Genomic DNA, 19964 nt, shown 5'->3' on the forward strand with positions numbered 1-19964 from the left:
AGGCGCGCGGGCTTCAGTAGTTGTGGCACACAGGCTTCAGTAGTTGTGGCTCGTGGGCTCTAGAGCGCAGGCTCAGTAGTTGCGGCACACGGGCTTAGTTGCTCCGCAGCATGTGGGATCTTCCCGGACCAGGGCTCGAACCCATGTCCCCTGCATTGGCAGGCGGATTCTTAACCACTGCGCCACCAGGGAAGCCCCAGTTCCTTCTTTAGAAGACATGCCTTGCTTATATATTTTAAAGTGTTAAGCTCCAAAAAGGTAAAGCTAGTATAATTTAATTTTCCTGTCATAGCCTGAGTCAGGGTCCTCCATCTGTGGTCTCTTAATAAGTAACTCTTCAGCAAAGAATCAAGAGCAAACCCCCCATTTTCTGGTCACTTTCAGTTGGCATCCCAAATCACAATTCAAACAAAATTAAAATAAACAAAAGGATTTCTGTGGAATTAAATTTTGCAGCAGCATGAAATAGTATTTTAATAAAACAACCAACAGACAATAATGGCCTCTCTAAAATTAAAGCAAGATGAGGACTTACAAACATATGGGACTTATTTAGCATCTGTTATGAGATTGAAAAACTCATCAAAATGGACTTTTCCTTCTCCCTCTACTTCCATTAAGAGTTATTTAGATTCTGCTCTAGAAGAGATGGCATAATGTGCCTAAAGCAGAACTCTCTTGATTTGTACGCTCGACCCCGTTCCTACTCAGTCTTATCAATCTACCCCAGTTGCTCAAGCAGAAAAGCCACACATCATCCCTTATTTGTTGCTTCCCTTTTACTACAATATCCTATCAATCAGCAAGTCCTGTTGATGATATTTCCCAAATCCATCCCCAATCCATCTACTTCTTTCTCCCCACCTCCATTACAACCACCATGGTCTAAACCAGAGCTGTATGATAGAACTTGCTGCAGTGATGGAGATGTTCTATATGTGTACTGTCCAATATGGCAGACACCAGCCACATGTTTCTATTGAGCACTTGAAATGTGGCTAGTATAACTGGAAAAAAATGACTTTAGGTTAATAAATTTTGGGTGGCGGAGGGGATACATTAATGTTTTTAATTGTCTTTCCATGTCCTATTTCTTGAGATATGTTAGACTGGCTCTCTCCCCCTCTCTTGACCCTAGCCTCATGCCATCTTGCTACTCTTTTCTTCCCTCTTTCTCCTCTCATCCTTCTCTTACTCCACAAACTTCTGCTTATCTCTGGTGTTCTCATGCAGAAAATTTTAGCTAGTTCTTTTAACTGTTTTTTAAAAAATTGTAGTAAAATATATACATAAAATCTACCATTTTAATCATTTTAAGTGTACAGTTCAGAAGAGGTAAGTACCTTCACATTGTTGTGCAACCATCCTCCAGAAATCTTCATCTTGCAAAACTGAAACTACACCCATTAACCTACTACTCCCCTCTCCCAGCCCCTGGCAACCACAATTCTACTTTCTGTCTCTATGAATTTGACTACTCTACATACCTCATGTAAATGGAACCATACAGTATTTATCTTTTTGTGACTGGCATGTTTCAGTTAGCATAGTGTCCTCCAGGCTCATCCATATTGTAGCATGTGTCAGATATGTTAATTAATTTTGAATTAAATTTAAACTGCCACATATGGCTAGTGGCTACCATACTGGACACCCAAGTGTAAATCATCATCATCTTTCTCCTAGTCTCCCACACTCACTCTTTGCTCCCTAAAATTTATTCCCTACATATCAGTCAAACTGATCTTTTAAAAATACAAATCACAATGTACCAAATCAGCCCATGCCCCATCATCACCTTAAAACACTCCCCTGGGTTTATTTTTTTCATGGCACTCATAGATATCTGAAATAATCCTTATTAATTGCTTCTTTATTATCTGTTTCTTCCTCTAAAATATAAGGCCTATGAGAGCCAAAATTGGTCAGTATTGTATCCTTATTAACTCAAGCAGTGCCTGGCACATAAGTAGAGCTCAATAAGTAATTGCTAAAGTAATAAATCAATGAATTTGGAATAGACATTTAAAAAATTTTATCTTCTATGTTTTGCTTTACAGCAATCCTCCACTAATGGAGGTGACTAGTGAGTCCATCCATTAATATAACAAGTCTTTGAGCTTTTGCACCTAACATGCCAGGGGGCTGTCACTGTATATCCATGCCCTCTTACATAGTCCCCTTGTGACCACTGGCACAAATCTGACAGAGAACTGACCAACATCAGGCACACAGGCTACAGACACTAGAATTAGGTCCTTGAACTATCTGAGCAGCTGAGGAGTACCAAGGTCTAAACCAGAGCTTCTAAAACGTAGTAAGTATGTCCTTACTGGGTGACAGGTATAACAAGATAAGGGAACCTGAATACCCACAGCCCCCAGGCCTGTTGACTGCATCCTCTACAAATCTTATCCATTTAACTCTGTGTGCTGAACAAATATCACCATTTTCTACGTGCCTCAAGATACAAAACTTGTTGAGAAGCACTGTTAACCCACTGAACCCATGCTTTAATAAATGTGATCAAACCACAAACCCTCAAAATATCATTCAAATATTTAGAAATCAGTCACTTCTCTCAAACCCATAGTGAACAGGGAGAAAGATGAAAAAACACCAGTTACAAATTTGACTTTAGTTATGGCAATCACTATTCTAAGCATCTTTCAATGAAAAACACTAATATTTTTTTAAAACTCACAAATAACGTAGCTGAGCTAAGGGAGGGGAGAGGCCTTGGCTGGTACAGTCAGCATGTGCAGCAGACCCATAATGGGCAGAGCAGGGATAGGGGCTTGTCCCAGATGACTGTTAGGTTGAAGAGGCTGGACTCAGGAGATAGCCCATGCGGCCAGGCAATTGAGGAAATAAGTAAACAAGAATAACAGGAGCAGGGTTCTCACTGTTGCAGAAGGAGATACAAATGTGGAAAGGGATACAACTAGGATAAGCCTTGTGGTGTTAAACTGGGAATTAGAGGTATTGGTACGAACTCAAGGTTTTTAATATCTATAGTTAGATAGATATAGAAAGACATATAGATGTTTGTGTGTATATAGTATGTGTGTACATACCTATATATTTCCCAGTTCTTCCTACTGAGAGGGCCTAGAAGCTATGATACCTCAGTAGCAATATGCACATCTACCACCCAGAACCTTGATTTCTAAAAATACCACTCTCCACCAAAGGGCTCTTAAGAGAAGTGACTGATTCCAGGGCAGGGGCACGAAAGTACTAGATAAGCCTAGAACATCTAATTATAGCAGAAAGTAAAAAATTGCTCAAGGAATGATAGAGACATTTCAAAAGGACTCGGGAGACAGTCTGAAAGGGCTCCCACTGGACAAATCTGGGACATATTGGGCATCAAAATAAATATTGATAGCAATGGTTTATAACATGCTGAGAAAATTAAAACCCATGACATACTGTATAAATAAATCATTTTTTACTGTGGAATTAAATTAATAAATTTAGAAGTAATGATGAGGTTAGAAAATAATCTGTGTAGCTAAAAGCAGAGGGTAAAAGTCTGATGAAGAATTGGATATTTAGATAATCTCAAAGTATTTCCATATCACAAACTTATAAGTCACTTATAAATTCCTGAATACAAAATATTAATTAACTTTAGAGAGGAGAAACCTGGCACAACTATCTTGACCAAGAGAGAGAAGTTATCATCACCAGCACTGAACACATTGATGCCCCGATATGATTCCTCGAGAGGAACACAGCATTGTATCTGAGGTCTTCAAACCGAAAGCACAACGCCTCATCGTGAGCAACATGGACAATGTAAGAGGCAGGTGCTCTTCAAAAACGTCAGCTCACCAAAGTTAAAAAAAAAAAAAGACTGAAAAAGACAAAAGACTAAGGAACTATTCCTAACTAAAAGAGACCAAGAGACATGATGAAAACAATGTGTAACACTCTAGGTTGGATCCCAGAGCAAAAAGGAAAGGGAAAAATAAAAGAAGAATTTTTTTTTCTTTTTTTCTCTTCTAGGAAATATACACGGAAATATTTCAAGATATTGGAACATGTCTACATCTTACTCTCAAATGATTCAGAAAAAAATACATATAGAGAGATATATGGATATATGTCAAAGCTTGACATTTTCGAAGAGCTGAGAAAGAATAATAAGGCAAAAATGAGGTAAAATGTTCAAATTTGGGGAATCTGGGTAAAGGGCATATGGGAATCTTTGTACCAGGCTTACAACTTTTTCTTGAAGTTTAACATTGTTTAAAATTTTTAAAGTTAACCAAAAATATATAGGTAAAAAATAAAGAAAATAAATAATTTTTTATTTGGCATTTTCTTGGAACCCTCAAGCATGCACAAAATACATATATAATACAGGGGCCATGAATTAGCTGGAAAAAATTTTTTCTCACTTTTTCCTTAGATGAATGAGAACATAAAGATCAATTAGTGCACTAAGAGGTTTTCAAAATTATCTAGATTTAATTCAGGCAACTGACCTAATTTTTTTCCAAAACCCTCTTTTGATATCAAAGAATGTCTAAAGAAAGAACTACCAACACACAGAATGGAAAATCTAATACTTGACTTTGGCTAACATGTGATTATACCATGAGAGAAAGGGGCAAAGATAACATACGGAAATACCAAGAGGCAGAAACAGTTGAGAAAAGCACTGCATGTACTGACAATGCAAGAAAGGAGAGGCCAAGGCAAACCTGATGATAGGAATCAGACAGTCTGAAAAGGCAGTATCATCTGTCTTTAAGCAAGAAGTCCCAGCGCTAGGAGTCATCTCTAAGAGCTCTTGAAAGGGACCCCAGAGGCCACCTGGGTGAATTTCCCAATGTAAAGAGGACCCATACAGGTCTGGGAAGATGTCCAGATCAGCTGCCCTTGGACAGACCAGAAAGGGAAGGAGGAAGACGCTACTTAGGCTCTTGGGATGATGGAGTTGGAGCTTTGCCACAGACCCAAAGGACCCTTGAGATGTCTTTGTATTTTTAACATTAATGCCACTGGTGCCACCTCCAGACTCCTCTCCCTCCTTCCCTTTTCTCCATCCAGAGTCAGTGAGACCAGGTATGTGACACTGCTTTGCAAACTCTAAGCTTTGTATAAACATAAACCATTATGGACCACAACTTCTCTAGACACTGTAGTAAAGTGCACCTTCCTCTTTCTCTTCTCCTGTTGCAACTCCCAAGCAAAATATTATTTTATCTACCCAGCTTCTCTCACTATCCACTTATCTAAAAGACAACCTCTCTGCATCGGATTCTGCATGACTCAATTCTTCCAGAAAGCCTTACACTGACTCACCTTACAACCTAGAAAATGGACACGCAGAAATGAGATGCTTAGAATGGGCCCAGCCTTGTGTTTAACCTTTTCATCCATGAATCACTTAACACTCATCACCAACAACAAACATAAACAGACCCAGTCAAGACTTTACTTAACCCCACAGCATTGTAGCTCACCCAATGTTTCAAGTCACAGTGTCACTATTTAGTGTCAAGTGCTTGCACAGATCACTAATTCAGTAGGCAAGTTTTTGGATGTAAGGGTCAAAGAACAGTGGTACTTTAAAAGAAAGAATAAAGGCATCACCTGAACCAAGTCTGGGCAGTACCAAGTCCAGGGGAATGTGTTATACTTTAACTACACGCTAGGCAATTTGAGTAAAAAAAGTGGTATACGTTTTGCATCTTAACAAATTGGCTTAACAAAGTGCTTATGTTTGAGATAAAAGGTGTCAAACTCATTTTGCTGTCAGTAAGATGAAAATGATGCAGCATTCCATTTCTTGAGCCAACGTGTTCATTCACAGGGTTATACCAAGCAGAAGGGGAATAACAGATTATGTCTCCACTCTGTTCATCTCAGTAGCCTTCAGGTTAACTCCTTTAACTGCTCTTCCTTACAGAATGAGAGAAAAAAATACTTTTTAGGTAGGCTGGGGTTTTTTAAGGAAAGAGAAAGATTACTTTTAAAGTACTTACATCTCCCACACCTACACTCCACAAGAGGAATTCTTTTTAGATTTATAAAATTGCTTTGAGATAATCTGGCCCCGATTTTTAATTTTACAAATTAGGAAAGAAAAAGACAAATCGGGAAAGGATGTAACATCTGCACTGCCTCTTCTTCCCCTCCACTCCAGCACATCCCCACGTATCTTAGAGTTGGACTGAGAATATTCAAGTCTCAATCCTTTGTACTTTGTGACTTTGGTCAAGTCATTTAACCTCGTGGGTGAGACAGACATGACGTCTTCTCACAACCACCGCTTCCAATGTTTACATTCTATGATTCACTACTCCTAGGTTAAAAGTTCATTAAGTGTGCCTCTCTCAAAGACACACATTGCCTCACAAATTGACCATAAAAGGTCAGATTTCCCTAAAATCCCTCAATCCCACTGACTTGATCCTTTTGGAGACCCACTCTCATTTTCTCTAGAACCTAGGCCCCCTTGTTTATTCTCACAGCTGATCTCATGGTTCCTTGACAAAAGAAGTTTGTTTTACTCAGCCTCTAAAACACCACAGGAACCTCTTGAACAATTGCTGCTTACATTAGAAGCCACCTTCCATGAATGTGAGCAAATAAGTTCACTACAGAAGCCAATCTAAAATTCCCTTAGGCTTTTAGCCAATATTTTAAAACTCCATCTATGTTTCAAAATTACGGTTTGGGTTTTTTTTTTTAATTTGCTTAAAATATTGATGTCTACATTTTCTAGTTATATCTTTGATGATACTGTTAGGTTTATGAGGAGGGCATTTTCTAGTTATGTCTTTGATGACAGTGTTAAGTTTATGAGGAGGGGCATTGCAGGCAGTATAATCACAAATTTTGGAAATTTTGCATTTTGAGACCTGTTCTCTATAAATTTCAGATCCAGTTTTGCAGGCTTATAAGTAACTTCTACAATGAAAACAAAACAAACAAGATACGAAGATGCCATCAAAGTCAACGGCTTCTATACTCTACAACGAACAGCCAGAAAAAACCCACCACAGTAAACTGCTAAAATCACAATTAGAAACATGTTGAAAGTGCCAAATGGTATTTATATCGAGACACGGAAAGTTCCCGCAATCACACAGGTTGGGCTCAGAGGAAACTATCTTCACTGAAGCCCCTTGCGCTCTGATATAAACCCACCACCTAACCCTGAGCCTTCACTCAACTCCTGTAGGCCTCAATCCCTAATCCACAAGACGTAAGGAGGGACCAAGGTGATCTCAGAGATTATTTCTAGTCCTAACATACATTCAATCATGATTATAACCAAGCAACTAAAAACTTGCTAACAAACAGTGAATTTGTCAGTTTTTCATCTGGCAATCATACCGATAACAACGTCAAAAAATGTATGAATGCTTATCATCAAGATGTCCTGTGGGATGTTGCTCATCATACACTGTCCTCTTTTATGACTCCCTGGGAAAATCTTTTGTCTTGTGTCTCATTATTAGGAATAGCCAGCCCTGCTTCACTATAGAACCTTAAGGGCACTATGATTCACATAGTTGATTATGTTTCCCTCCTTGCACTGGCTGCAGGAAAACTGAGAACCCAATCTTTGACTCACCTCTAACAAATGGTGTAGGGCCCTATGAGCTGCATTGGGGGTCCTAACTTAACCTTTTGTTTCATCCCACTTTCCCTTCTCCCATTTCCTCACTTACCTTCTTTCATCTTTTTCTATTGTTTATATCTTTGAAAACTACTTTTAACCTTTTTTGACACAAAGGGGATATTTCAAGCTATTTTCATTTACTGACATCAATGCTAAATAGCAAAATCGTTCTTTTAGTGACTTGCGTTTTTCAAACACTGTCACTATACCAACACATAAGAGCACCAAGCACCCATTTAATGTTCTCTTACACATAATTCTATGCCAAGATTTAGATCACAATTGTCACTTTGAGTATCATTATCATTACTACAATACTTTTCAGCCCTTACATTTACAAAGATCTTCATAGTATTTTTCCAGTGAGACTTCACATTTGTTATCTCATTTGATTTTCTTAACAATCATATGAAATAGTTGCAGCAGTTATTAATATGATTATCTTCATGCTTACAGATGAGGAAAACAGGCTTGGAGAGGTTAAACAGCTTGCCCACACTGACAAAGTTAATAAGTTAATAAGACAAGACCACAGGCTTTTTTCCCAAGTCTAGTATTTTCCCCCATAACTACAAAATTTTGTCTCTTATATAGTTTACTTCTTGAAATTTTGTCCTAGGATCCATGACTCAGATGTTTTATTTAGTTGGTTTTCTAAGTAGTATTAGCCTGCTAGTCAAAATCATGTCAATTACTCTTTGGTAATGGAACCTCAGCATGATGAGAACTAGACAGCCAAGACACTGGAAAATTTTGTAACCATTAGAAAATGCATGAGTAATCTATTTCCTCCATTGGAATTCAGTGATGGCATTAAGAAAACTCATTCCTGCAACTTAACAAGGAACATAAATGCTTTAATGTGGTCTGCTAGTAGTCACACAGAGTAAAACTGCCTCTTGAGTCACTAGAACTAGTAAAAACCATTTAGTAGTAGAAGATGAAATTTAGACAAGGCAGGCTGAAGAGAAGATCTAACTAACTGTTTCTTGATGATGAGCTCACACTACTTCAACCACATCTAAGAGAGAGAATCACGAAGTTCAAATCATATTCATTTCCAAGTCATTGACATTGCTAATGTGTGAGAGGATGAAATGTTGACAACTTGAACTCCTGAGACTCTGAATAAACCAGAGTCTATTCATTCTACAAGTCATGAATTTGGAAAGTAAGGGAACACTGCATAGGCAATTTTTCTGAGTTTTAATTTCTTCAGATAAAATGAGGAACAGGAAGGTCAAACAACACTTTCTAACAACATTCTATGATTGCATAAATACTTATTAGTGCCACCTACTTGAAATATTATCATTTCAACAACTGGCCAGAATTTTAAAATATATTTATATAATGTGTGGGTAATGGGTAATGTTCCAGCACATTTAAATCATTAGTCAGGAATTTGACTATTTTTCTTTAATCAACTTCAAACATTACTGGTTTGAATTACTAATTCCTGCCCACGAGACAATGTATTCGTATGTATCTTCTCTCAGCAGACTATGCATTGGATGCTCAAGTTAATTCTGCTTTCCAATATCTTGACAGTAAGGATGAACAGAAGTAAGTTGGTCTCTTACTTAGCTAATTAACTTTTTATATACATATAGCCTGTATTCTCCCCAACTAATCTATAAAACTCTATGAAGATAGGACCATATATGTCTGTTGAACAACTGTATGCTCAGTGCTTGACACACAGTCATTAGAATACATATATATGGCGAAAAAATTTTTAAAAATTACCAACAAAGAAAAGTTACAAAACTCAAACAGAGAAATACTGGCTCTTCCCTAGAGAAGGTTAAAGGGTGCTATGCCTAGGCTCAAACTCTATATCACGACCCGTCTATGCCTAAGGGAGAGTGAATGGTAAGAAGGAGCCAAGCAAGGATAAGAAAACTGTATGGCTTCCTGCTTCTTACTGAAGTAGAACTTTATAGCACTGCCTCAAAGTATGGAGATAACAAGGTATGAAGCGAAGAGCCAAGTCTCCTTCTGGCTACTCCTTATCTATGTGACCTTAGGCAAGTTACTTAACTTTCCTGAACCTTGATTTCCTCCACTGCAAAATGGGGCAGGAGTAACAGTATTTATGGCATAGAGTTGTTGATGAGGACTAAAAAGACAATGGATGTAAAATGTCTAGCTTATAGCATGACCTCAATAAGCAGTGGCTAGTATTATTAATTAATTAGTTTGAAGTAAATTTCTAGACTATCACTCCACCAAGTTTTTAAAAGAATAAGAATAATTAATCTCTGAGAGGGGCAGAGTTAATCATATATACATATTCATATATATATATATATATATATATATGAAATCCAGTCAGAATAATCATTAGGAGCATCCTTGGAAAAAAAAAAAAAAAAAAGCAGAAGTCCTAGCACACAGGAAGAAGCCTATACTGCTGGGAGAGGTCTGCAGAAAGATAATAGGCAGTTCCGTCCCTTCGCTTTGCTGACAGAGAGTGTGCAGAAGGACACAGCTCTGCAGCAGTTGGAACCTCACCAAGCACCCCTGTTTTTCTTTCTCTCTCTCTTGGGTATTCCTCTCTAAGTCAGGTGATCTTTCATGGTCCCAGAAAGACAGGTCTGAGCTTGCAGACTCCCAAAGATGGCTCTGGGTCATGTTATGTTACACACACAGAAAAAAGTAGGTTAAGTCCACATAATGATGGTCTGTCTGGAATGGAAAGTTGGGAAGAGCTACTGAAGGTTTTCAAGCAAAAACTGTAGAAAAGGCAGTGACTCCAGGACTATATTGGCCTCTTTGGTACAGACCCTTGTCCTAATAAAATGGCAAAATACGGGGTTGATAAATCAGAAGCTTTGAGCACATAGAATAGTCATAATTCTGAATGTGTGCTCTGGTATTTCTGCGTAACTGACTATTTACTGACAGAATGACTTGAATAAGTCACTGAAATACCTGAAAACTACCTGAAAAATACCTGAAAAAGCCTAAGAGTAAAGTACTGAATTACAGAACACAAAGGAAGATTTAGGAACTCTGGAAAATATAAGGTCTTGACTTAAAGATCCACAGCAGACCTATCTGGGACTTCTACAAGATCAAAAGTTTCTATAAAGACAGAAACCCACAAATACCATCATGGGATGAAACACTTTGCAAATGAAGCAACTGACAAAGGATTATCTCCAGCATGATAGCAGGTGAAGGCCAAGGAGTTCTGAACTCCCTTCAGAAAGGACAAGAGAAGCAATGCTGACTCAACTGAAAGCCAACACTGTTGAGGGTCGTAGAATCTCCCTTCATTTCCTCCTTTCCAAAGGTTGCCCGTGGACCCAAGGGATGTGGGCAAACTGGTGATGACATCAAAATGTGTGTGTTCACACCTGTATTGTACCACACCGTTTGTTGGAATCAGTGCATGTTTAACTTCGAAAACCTTGCTGAGGACCCCTCTATTGATTTTCCATCCTCAAGTCAGGAGGATTTTTCTCCCTATACTTTAAAAGAACATAAGGAGGGTGGGGCAGGAGAATTACAGAGTTATAAACTGACCAAAGCCCTGGACTGCCAGGAAACAGAAATAAAGGCAATCTTTTGAAATACAAAAGGGCGAATTAGATACTGGTGGAGAGAACTCTAAGGTGGCAACAGAAAGAAAAGGGAATAATGATGAATTTAGTTTCTTTGTGTGTGTGTGTTTTCATTTTATTTTTTTTAACATCTTTATTGGAGTATAATTGCTTTACAATGTGTTAGTTTCTGCTGTATAACAAAGTGAAGCAGCTATACGTGTACATATATCCCCATATGCCCTTCCTCTTGCGTCTCCCCCCCACCCTCCCTATCCCACCCCTCTAGGTGATCACAAAGCACTGAGCTGCTCTCCCTGTGCTATGCAGTTGCTTCCCACTAGCTATCTATTTTACATTTGGTAGCATATATATGTAAATACTACTCTCTCACTTCACCCCAGCTTACCCTTCCCCCTCCCCATGTCCTCAAGTCCATTCTCTACGTCTGCATCTTTATTCCTGTTCTGCCCCTAGGTTCATCAGAACCATTTTTTCCTATTTTTTTAGATTCCATATATATGTGTTAGCATACAATATTCGTTTTTCTCTGACATACTTCACTCTGTATGACAGACTCTAGGTCTATCCACCTCACTACAAATAACTCAATTTTGTTTCTTTTTATGGTTGAGTAATATTCCATTGTATATATATATGCCACATCCTCTTTATCCATTCACCTGTCAATGGACACTTAGGTTGCTTCCATGTCCTGGCTATTATGAATAGTGCTACAAGGAACATTGTGGTACATGACTCTTTTTGAATTATGGCTTTCTCAGGGTACATGCTGAGTAGTGGGATTGCTGGGTCCTATGGTATTTCTATTTTTAGTTTTTTAAGGAACCTCCATACTGTTCTCCATAGTGGCTGTATCAATTTACATTCCCACAGCAGTGCAAGAGGGTTCCCTTTTCTCTACACCCTCTCCAGCATTTATTGTTTGTAGATTTTTTGATGATGGCCATTCTGACCCGTGTGAGGTGATACCTCATTGTAGTTTTGATTTGCATTTTTCTAATGATTAGTGATGTGGAGCATCCTTTCATGTGTTTGTTGGAAATCTGTATATCTTCTTTGGAGGAATGTCTATTTAGGTCTTCTGCCCATTTTTGGATTGGGTTGTTTGTTTTTTTGATATTGAGCTGCATGAGCTGCTTGTATATTTAGGAGATAATCCTTTGTCAGTTGCTTCATTTGCAAATATTTTCTCCCATTCTGAGGGTTGTCTTTTTGGTTTCCTTTCCTGTGCAAAAGCTTTTAAGTTTCATTTGTTTATTTTTGTTTTTATTTCCATTACTCTAGGAGGGGGGTCAAAAAGGATCTTGCTCTGATTTATGTCATAGAGTGTTCTGCCTATGTTTTCCTCTAAGAGTTTTATAGTGTCTGGCCTTACATTTAGGTCTTTAATCCATTTTGAGTTTATCTTTGTGTATGGTGTTAGGAAGTGTTCTAATTTCATTCTTTTACCTGTAGCTGTCCAGTTTTCCCAGCACCAATTATTGAAGAGGTTGTCTTTTACTCCATTGTATATGTTTGCCTCCTTTATCAAAGGCACGGTGACCATATGTGCGTGGGTTTATCTCTGGGCTTTCTATCCTGTTCCACTGATCTATATTTCTGTTTTTGTGCCAGTACCATACTGTCTGGATTACTGTATTTATTGTAGTATAATAAATACTTGATTACTTTATTTATTGTAGTATAGTCTGAAGTCAGGGAGTCTGATTCCTCCAGCTCCATTTTTCTTTCTCAAGATTGCTTTGTTTATTCAGGGTCTTTTGTGTTTCCATACAAATTGTGAAATTTTTTGTTCTAGTTCTGTGAAAAACGCCATTGGTAGTTTGATAGGGATTGCACTGAATCTGTAGATTGCTTTCAGTAGTATAGTAATTTTCACAATGTTGATTCTTCCAATCCAAAAACATGGTATATCTGTCCATGTGTTTATATCATCTTTAATTTCTTTCATCAGTGTCTTATAGTTTTCTGCATACAGGTCTTTTGTCTCCTTAGGTTTATTCCTAGATATTTTATTCTTTTTGTTGCAATGGTAAATGGGAGTATTTCCTTAATTCTCTTTCAGATTTTATGTCGTTACTGTGTAGGAACGCAAGAAATTTCTCTGCATAAATTTTGTATCCTGCTACTTTACCAAATTCATCAGTTACCTCTAGTAGTTTTCTGGTAGCATCTTTAGGATACTTTATGTATAGTATCATGTCATCTGCAAACAGTGACACTTTTGCTTCTTCTTTTCCGATTTGGATTCCTTTTATTTCTTTTTCTTCTCTGATTGTGTGACTAAAACTTCCAAAACTATGTTGAATAATAGTGGTGAGAGTGGGCAACCTTGTCATCTTCCTGATTTTAGAGGAAATGGCTTCACTTTTTCACCACTGAGGACAATGTTGGCTGTGGGTTTATCATATATGGCTTTTATTACGTTGAGGTAGGTTCCCTCTTTGCCTACCTTCTGGAGAGTTTTTATCATAAATGGTGTTGAATTTTGTTGAAAGCTTTTTCTGCATCTACTGAGATTATCATATGGTTTTTATCCTTCAATTTGTTAATAAGGTGTATCACGTTGATTGATTTGCGTATATTGAAGAATCTTTGCATTCCTAGGATAAACCCCACTTGATCATGGTGTATGATCCTTTAAATGTGCTATTGGATTCTGTTTCCTAGTATTTTGTTGAGGATTTTTGCATCTGTGTTCATCAGTGATATTGGCCTGTAGTTTTCTTTCTTTGTCACATCTTTGGTTTTGGTATCAGGGAGATAGTGGCCTCATAGAATGAGCTTGGGAGTGTTCCTACATCTGCTATATTTTGGAAGAGTTTGAGAAGGATAGGTGTTAGCTCTTCTCTAAATGTTTGATAGAATTCACCTGTGAAGCCATCTGGTACCTGGGCTTTTGATTGTTGGAAGATTTTCTCTTCACAGTTTCAATTTCAGTGCTTGTGATTGGTCTGTTCAAATTTTCTACTTCTTCTTGGTTCAGTCTTGGAAGGTTGTCCTTTTCTAAGAATTTGTCCATTTCTTCCAGGTTGTCCATTTTATTGGCATATAGTTGCTTGTAGTAATCTCTCATGATCCTTTGTATTCTGCAGTGTCAGTTGTTACTTCTCCTTTTTCATTTCTAATTCTGTTGATTTGAGCCTTCTCCCTTTTTTTCTTGATGAATCTGGCTAATGGTTTATCAATTTTGTTTATCTTCTGAAAGAACATGCTTTCAGTTTTATTGATCTTTGCTATCATTTCCTTCATTTCTTTTTCATTTATTTCTGATCTGATCTTTATGATTTCTTTCCGTCTGCTAACTTTGGGGGTTTTTTTGTTCTTCTTTCTTTAATTAATTTAGGTGTAATGGTAGGTTGTTTATTTGAGATTTTTCTTGTTTCTTGAAGTAGGACTGTATTGCTATAAACTCCCCTCTTAGAACTGCTTTTGCTGCATCTCATAGGTTTTGGGTCGTCATGTTTTCATTGTCATTTGTTTCTAGGTCTTTTTTATTTCCTCTTTGATTTATTCAGTGATCTCTTGGTTATTTAGTAGCGTATTGTTTAGCCTCCATGTGTCTCTATTTTTTATATTTTTTTTCCTGTAACTGATATCTGGTCTCACAGCATTGTGGTTGGAAAAGATACTTGATACGATTTCAATTTTCTTAAATTTACCAAGGCTTGATTTGTGACCCAAGGTATGATCTACCCTGGAGAATGTTCCATGAGCACTTGAGAAGAAAGTGTATTCTGTTGTTTTTGGATAGAATGTCCTAGAAACATCAATTAAGTCCATCTGGTCTAATGCATCATTTAAAGCTTGTGTTTTCTTATTTATTTTCATTTTGGATGATCTGTCCATTGGTGAAAGTGGGGTATTAAAGTCCCCTACTATGACTGTGTTACTGTCGATCTCCCCTTTTATGGCTGTTAGCATTTGCCTTATGTATTGAGGTGCTCCTATGTTGGGTGCATAATCATTTACAATTGTTATATCTTCTTGCATTGATCCCTTGATCATCATGTAGTGTCTTTCTTTGTCTCCTGTAATAGTGTTCAATTTAAAGTCTATTTTGTCTGGTATGAGTATTGCTACTCCAGGTTTCTTTTGATTTCCATTTGCATGGAATATCTTTTTCCATCTCCTCGCTTTCAGTCTGTATGTGTCCCTAGGTCTGAAGTGGGTCTCTTGTAGACAGCATATATATGGGTCTTGTTTTTGTATGCATTCAGCCAGTCTATGTCTTTTGGTTGGATTATTTATTTAATCCGTTTACATTTAAAGTAATTATCGATATGTATGTTCCTATTACCATTTTCTTAATTGTTTTGGGTTTGTTTTTGTAGGTCTTATCCTTCTCTTGTATTTCCTGCTTAGAGAAGTTCCTTTAGCATTTCTTGTAGAGCTGGCTTGGTGGTGCTGAATTCTCTTAACTTTTGCTTGTCTGTAAAGGTTTTAATTTCTCTGTCAAATCTGAATGAGATCCTTGCTGGGTAGAGTAATCTTGGTTGTAGGTTTTTCCCTTCCATCACTTTAAAATGTTCTACTACTCCCTTCTGGCTTGCAGAGTTTCTGCTGAAAGATCAGCTGTTAACCTTATGGAGATGTCCTTGTATGTTATTTGTTCCTTTTCCCTTGTTGCTTTTAATATTTTTTCTTTGTATTTAATTTTTGATAGTTTGACTAATATGTGTCTTGGCATGTTTCTCCTTGGATTTATCCTGTTTGGGACTCTGCGCTTCCTGGACTTGATTGACTATTTCCTTTCCCATGATAGGGAAGTTTTCAACTATAATCTCTTCAAATATTTTCTCAGACCCTTTCTTTTTCTCTTCTTCTTCTGGGACCCCTATAATTCGAATGTTTGTGTGTTTAATGTTGTCCCAGAGGTCTCTGAGACTGTCCTCAATTCTTTTTATTCTTTTTTCTTTATTCTGCTCTGCAGCAGTTATTTCCACTATTTTATCTTCCAGGTCACTTATCCGTTCTTCTGCCTCAGTTATTCTGCTATTGATTCCTTCTAAAGAATTTTTAATTTCATTTATTGTGTTGTTCATCATCATTTGTTTGCTCTTTAGTTCTTCTAGTTCCTTGTTAAACGTTTCTTATATTTTCTCCATTCTATTTCCAAGATTTTGAATCATCTTTACTATCATTATTCTGAATTCTTTTTCAGATAGACTGCCTATTTCCTCTTCATTTGTTTGGTCTGGTGGGTTTTTACCTTGCTCCTTCATCTGCTGTGTATTTCTCTGTCTTCTCATTTTGTTTAACTTGCTCTGTTTGGGGTCTCCTTTTCGCAGGCTGCAGGTTCATAGTTCCCATTGTTTTTGGTGTCTGCCCCAGTGGGTGAGGTGGGTTCAGTGGCTTGTGTAGGCTTCCTGGTGGAGAGGACTGATGTCTGTGTTCCAGTGGGTGGGGCTGGATCTTGTTTTTCTGGTTGGCAGGTCCACATCCGGTCGTGTGTTTTGGGGTGTCTGTGAACACAGTATGACTTTACGCAGTTTCTCAGCTAATGGGTGGGGTTGTGTTCCTGTCTTGTCAGTTGTTTGGCGTGGGGAGTCCAGCACTGGAGCTTGCTGGCCGTTGGGTGGACCTGGTATTGGAGATCTCTGGGAGGGCTCTCGTGGGGCCAGGAGGTCTCTGGTGGTCCAATGTCCTGGTCTCGGCTCTCCCACCTTGGAGGCTCTGGCCTGATACCTGGCCAGAGCACCAAGACCCTGCCAGCCACATGGCTTGGAAGAAAAGGAAGAAAAAAAAAGAAAAAAAAAATGATAGAACCCCAAACCAAATGGTAAAAGCAAAACTAAACAGACAAAAATCACACAAGGAAACATACTCACACACGTCTCCACTCTTGTCTCTGAAGGACTCCAGGGCAGAGTCTGTCGGGTTCATCTCCAAATAGACTAGAGGAGATGGGACGTGGTGATGGATGAGGAGGTGGCCAAGAGATAGACTCCAGCTAACACAGGTGCTGTTATTCCCCCAGAGAGAGGTGACACTCATGTCCGAGGTCATACAGCCACACAGCAGCAGAGTTGGGACTTTGCTCTAGATGTCCTGCTGCACAGGCCACTTCTTTCCCACTCAGGACAGACCTGTAATTATTTCTGGAAACAATGGCAGGCTAAATGATTCCGAATACATTATGGGTAACAGCTGAGAAAAAAGTATGCAGGCTCAGTCTGTTTCCCAACGACCTAAGAACAAAGGACATTCCTCCTGACGTGATGTGACAGGAAGCTCCCAGCACCACAGCGTAGTGGCCCTTCCCTCAAAAGTAAACGCGCACTGCTGGGAACCGGCCTGCAGGTGCACCTTCAAGCCCTTGTGCAGCCAAGAATTTAGTTTTTTAAATGCTGTGTTTTAAATGCTGAGGGGACATTCTAGGCACAGCTGACAAGGATCATGGGGCAGCAGGAGGGGTTGAGACAGAGACAAGAACTGTCAGCACAGATGTGACAGGTTAAGCTTGAGAATGCATGACTCCTCACTGCAGTGATAAATTCTCATGTGTGTGGCCAAGGAACAAATTTCCACCAAAATCAGTCTCAAAAGTTTCACCTGCAAAGATCTGTTTGTATATATAAAATAATATTCATAATTAAATAAATGTCTGGTCTCATTAGATGACTGCTACAAATTCAGGGCAAGGGAAGGAAAGCAGCAGAGTACTCCAGGTACCTTTCCACAAAGTGCTTCTTAATTCCCCATGTATGTACGCATGTTTTGCAAGCCTCTGGGCTTTCAGGTAAACACATCTTTGCTATTAATAATCTGTGAACACAACGATATGAAACGAAAAATTATCAAAATGATGATGCTTCCCATCTACATACAGCCCAAATACAGAAATTGCTGGTGCCACCTATTGTTGAAAACACAGAACTGAAAGGCTAGCTTAGGAGCTGACTTCCATACAGTGAAACTCTGCTCTATTATCTACTCACATATGAAGTTCAAAATCTACTGTCCAGGAGAGCCGAATAAAGAGAGTCCACTCTACTCTAAAGTAAACCTGTGATGGATATTAACAGCTCTTACATAATGCTTTATGGAATACAAGAAGATTCTAGCAATAATTAACAGTTTTAATTTAAAAAATCATGAGGTAGCCTTATATATACCATTAGAGGATGAGCTCCAAAGTAAGTTGTTAGATGTAAAAAACAAGGTTCAGAACGGTATGTATGATATGCTACAATTTATGAAAAAACGGAATATGCACATACATGCATAGAAGATCTCAAGAAGGAAATACAGAGCACCACCATTCGCCATCTCTTAGGAGGAGGCCTAAAGGAATGGGATAGAATTAGAGACTTGCTTTTACTGAATATGCTTTGTGTGAAAACTTTACCATGCACACATATTATCTTTTTGAAAGATTTTTAAGAATCATTTAAAATAAATAACAATTTTGAAAACAATAGCTGATATTAAATTATTGTACACACAGAAAGGATTTCAAGAGATCTAACTTAGGTCGGTTACCATGACCAGTTCCCAGAGCTCAGGATCTGAGCATAAGAGCACAAGCTACTGGAATGACAGGAAAGTTACGGTAGGTCTTCAACAGACTTTAAAGGACTAGAGAAGTTGTCTATAGCATAATGTTACCTTTAAACTTGAAGTACTCAAGGTACGTTTAAAAGTGCCCTGAAACATGGATATGTTTTGGTTCTTTGAATTTAATAAGATGTGAAAAAAATAAAGAAAATATTTGCAGTTTTATTAACATTTGCCTTCTTAAAAGCTTTGATATAAAGTCTTTACTACCATATTATTTCTTATTTAAAAGAAAAAGAAAACCCTAACAACTCATGAAGCTTTTTTCAGCTATTTCATAACCACACATGAAAGCCAAGTGGAAGTTTATACTTGAGTACACATCATATCAAATGTCACATCTCCTGAAATTTGGTCTGGAGAGTAATTTCTGTAAGCTTACTTATTCTTTAATATTATCCTCCTTAACTCGAGATAATACTGACATTTACAGTGAAGATGGAGTCTTGAAATTTATTCTTAATATTATGCAATCAAGATAACACCAGGTAGAAAGTAAGCCCCTTAATTTCAGAAGCAATTCGACAAGAGAGGAAAAAAGGCCAGGCAGACAGCAATACAATAGTACCTTGGCATTCCTGGGGAAGTGACTTTTAAAACAGGCAGGCTGGCAAAGTGAAAATGGTAAAATTCAGGTCAAGTCAGCCCTATAAGTCCAAACTCCAAAACAGCTTCTCTGATCCAAACACATATTTTACATTTTAAAATTTAATTTAAAAAAGAGAAAATCAATAAGATATCATCAGTCTCAAAGGCAAGATAAATCTCCATCAACTAGAAAAGAAACAGAAATAAAGTAGGGCTGAGATTAAAGAAATGCAGGACTCCCAAATCAGGAGCAGGCAGCAGCAGCAGAGAAGTGGACTTCTGAGGGGTATGAGAGCCTAAACTGTCACGTGCTAGGTGGAGATGGAGCCTGACTTACTGCTTGAAGCCAGAGACTGAAGTGAGGCTCCCTCTCTCCTCTGCAAATGTCCAAGTACCCACCCATTTGTGAAAGGAACCTGGATGAAGTAACAGAGGACCTACTGCTTAAGACTCCTAAGCTTTACCAGCAGCTATGGGCATAGGGAAAGAGGAAAGAAGACTTAAGAGAGAAATTGGGTCAGATTGCCTGCTTGCTCCATGAATCTGTGATGTTCCCCAAATCATCACAGAGCAAGGATATAATAAACACTGTT

General features: G+C 38.2%; 1 protein-coding gene and 1 long non-coding RNA gene across 6 annotated transcripts in view; one reads left to right on the forward strand and one right to left on the reverse strand.

The window, feature by feature from the left end:
* The window catches only part of LOC309665017, a 28611-nt gene extending 9333 nt beyond the window's left edge, over positions 1 to 19278 (forward strand). The window contains exon 2 of the long non-coding RNA XR_014266159.1: positions 195 to 19278. This is a non-coding gene — a long non-coding RNA (uncharacterized lncRNA). The remainder of the gene's footprint in view (positions 1 to 194) is intronic.
* GLIS3 (GLIS family zinc finger 3) overlaps positions 1 to 19964 on the reverse strand; it is a 507022-nt gene that overhangs the window by 413385 nt on the left and 73673 nt on the right. The gene's annotated exons all lie outside the window — the stretch shown is intronic.

The sequence above is a fragment of the Balaenoptera physalus genome (assembly GCF_965194825.1).
Source record: "Balaenoptera physalus genome assembly, chromosome: 7".
Lineage (NCBI taxonomy): Eukaryota > Metazoa > Chordata > Mammalia > Artiodactyla > Balaenopteridae > Balaenoptera > Balaenoptera physalus.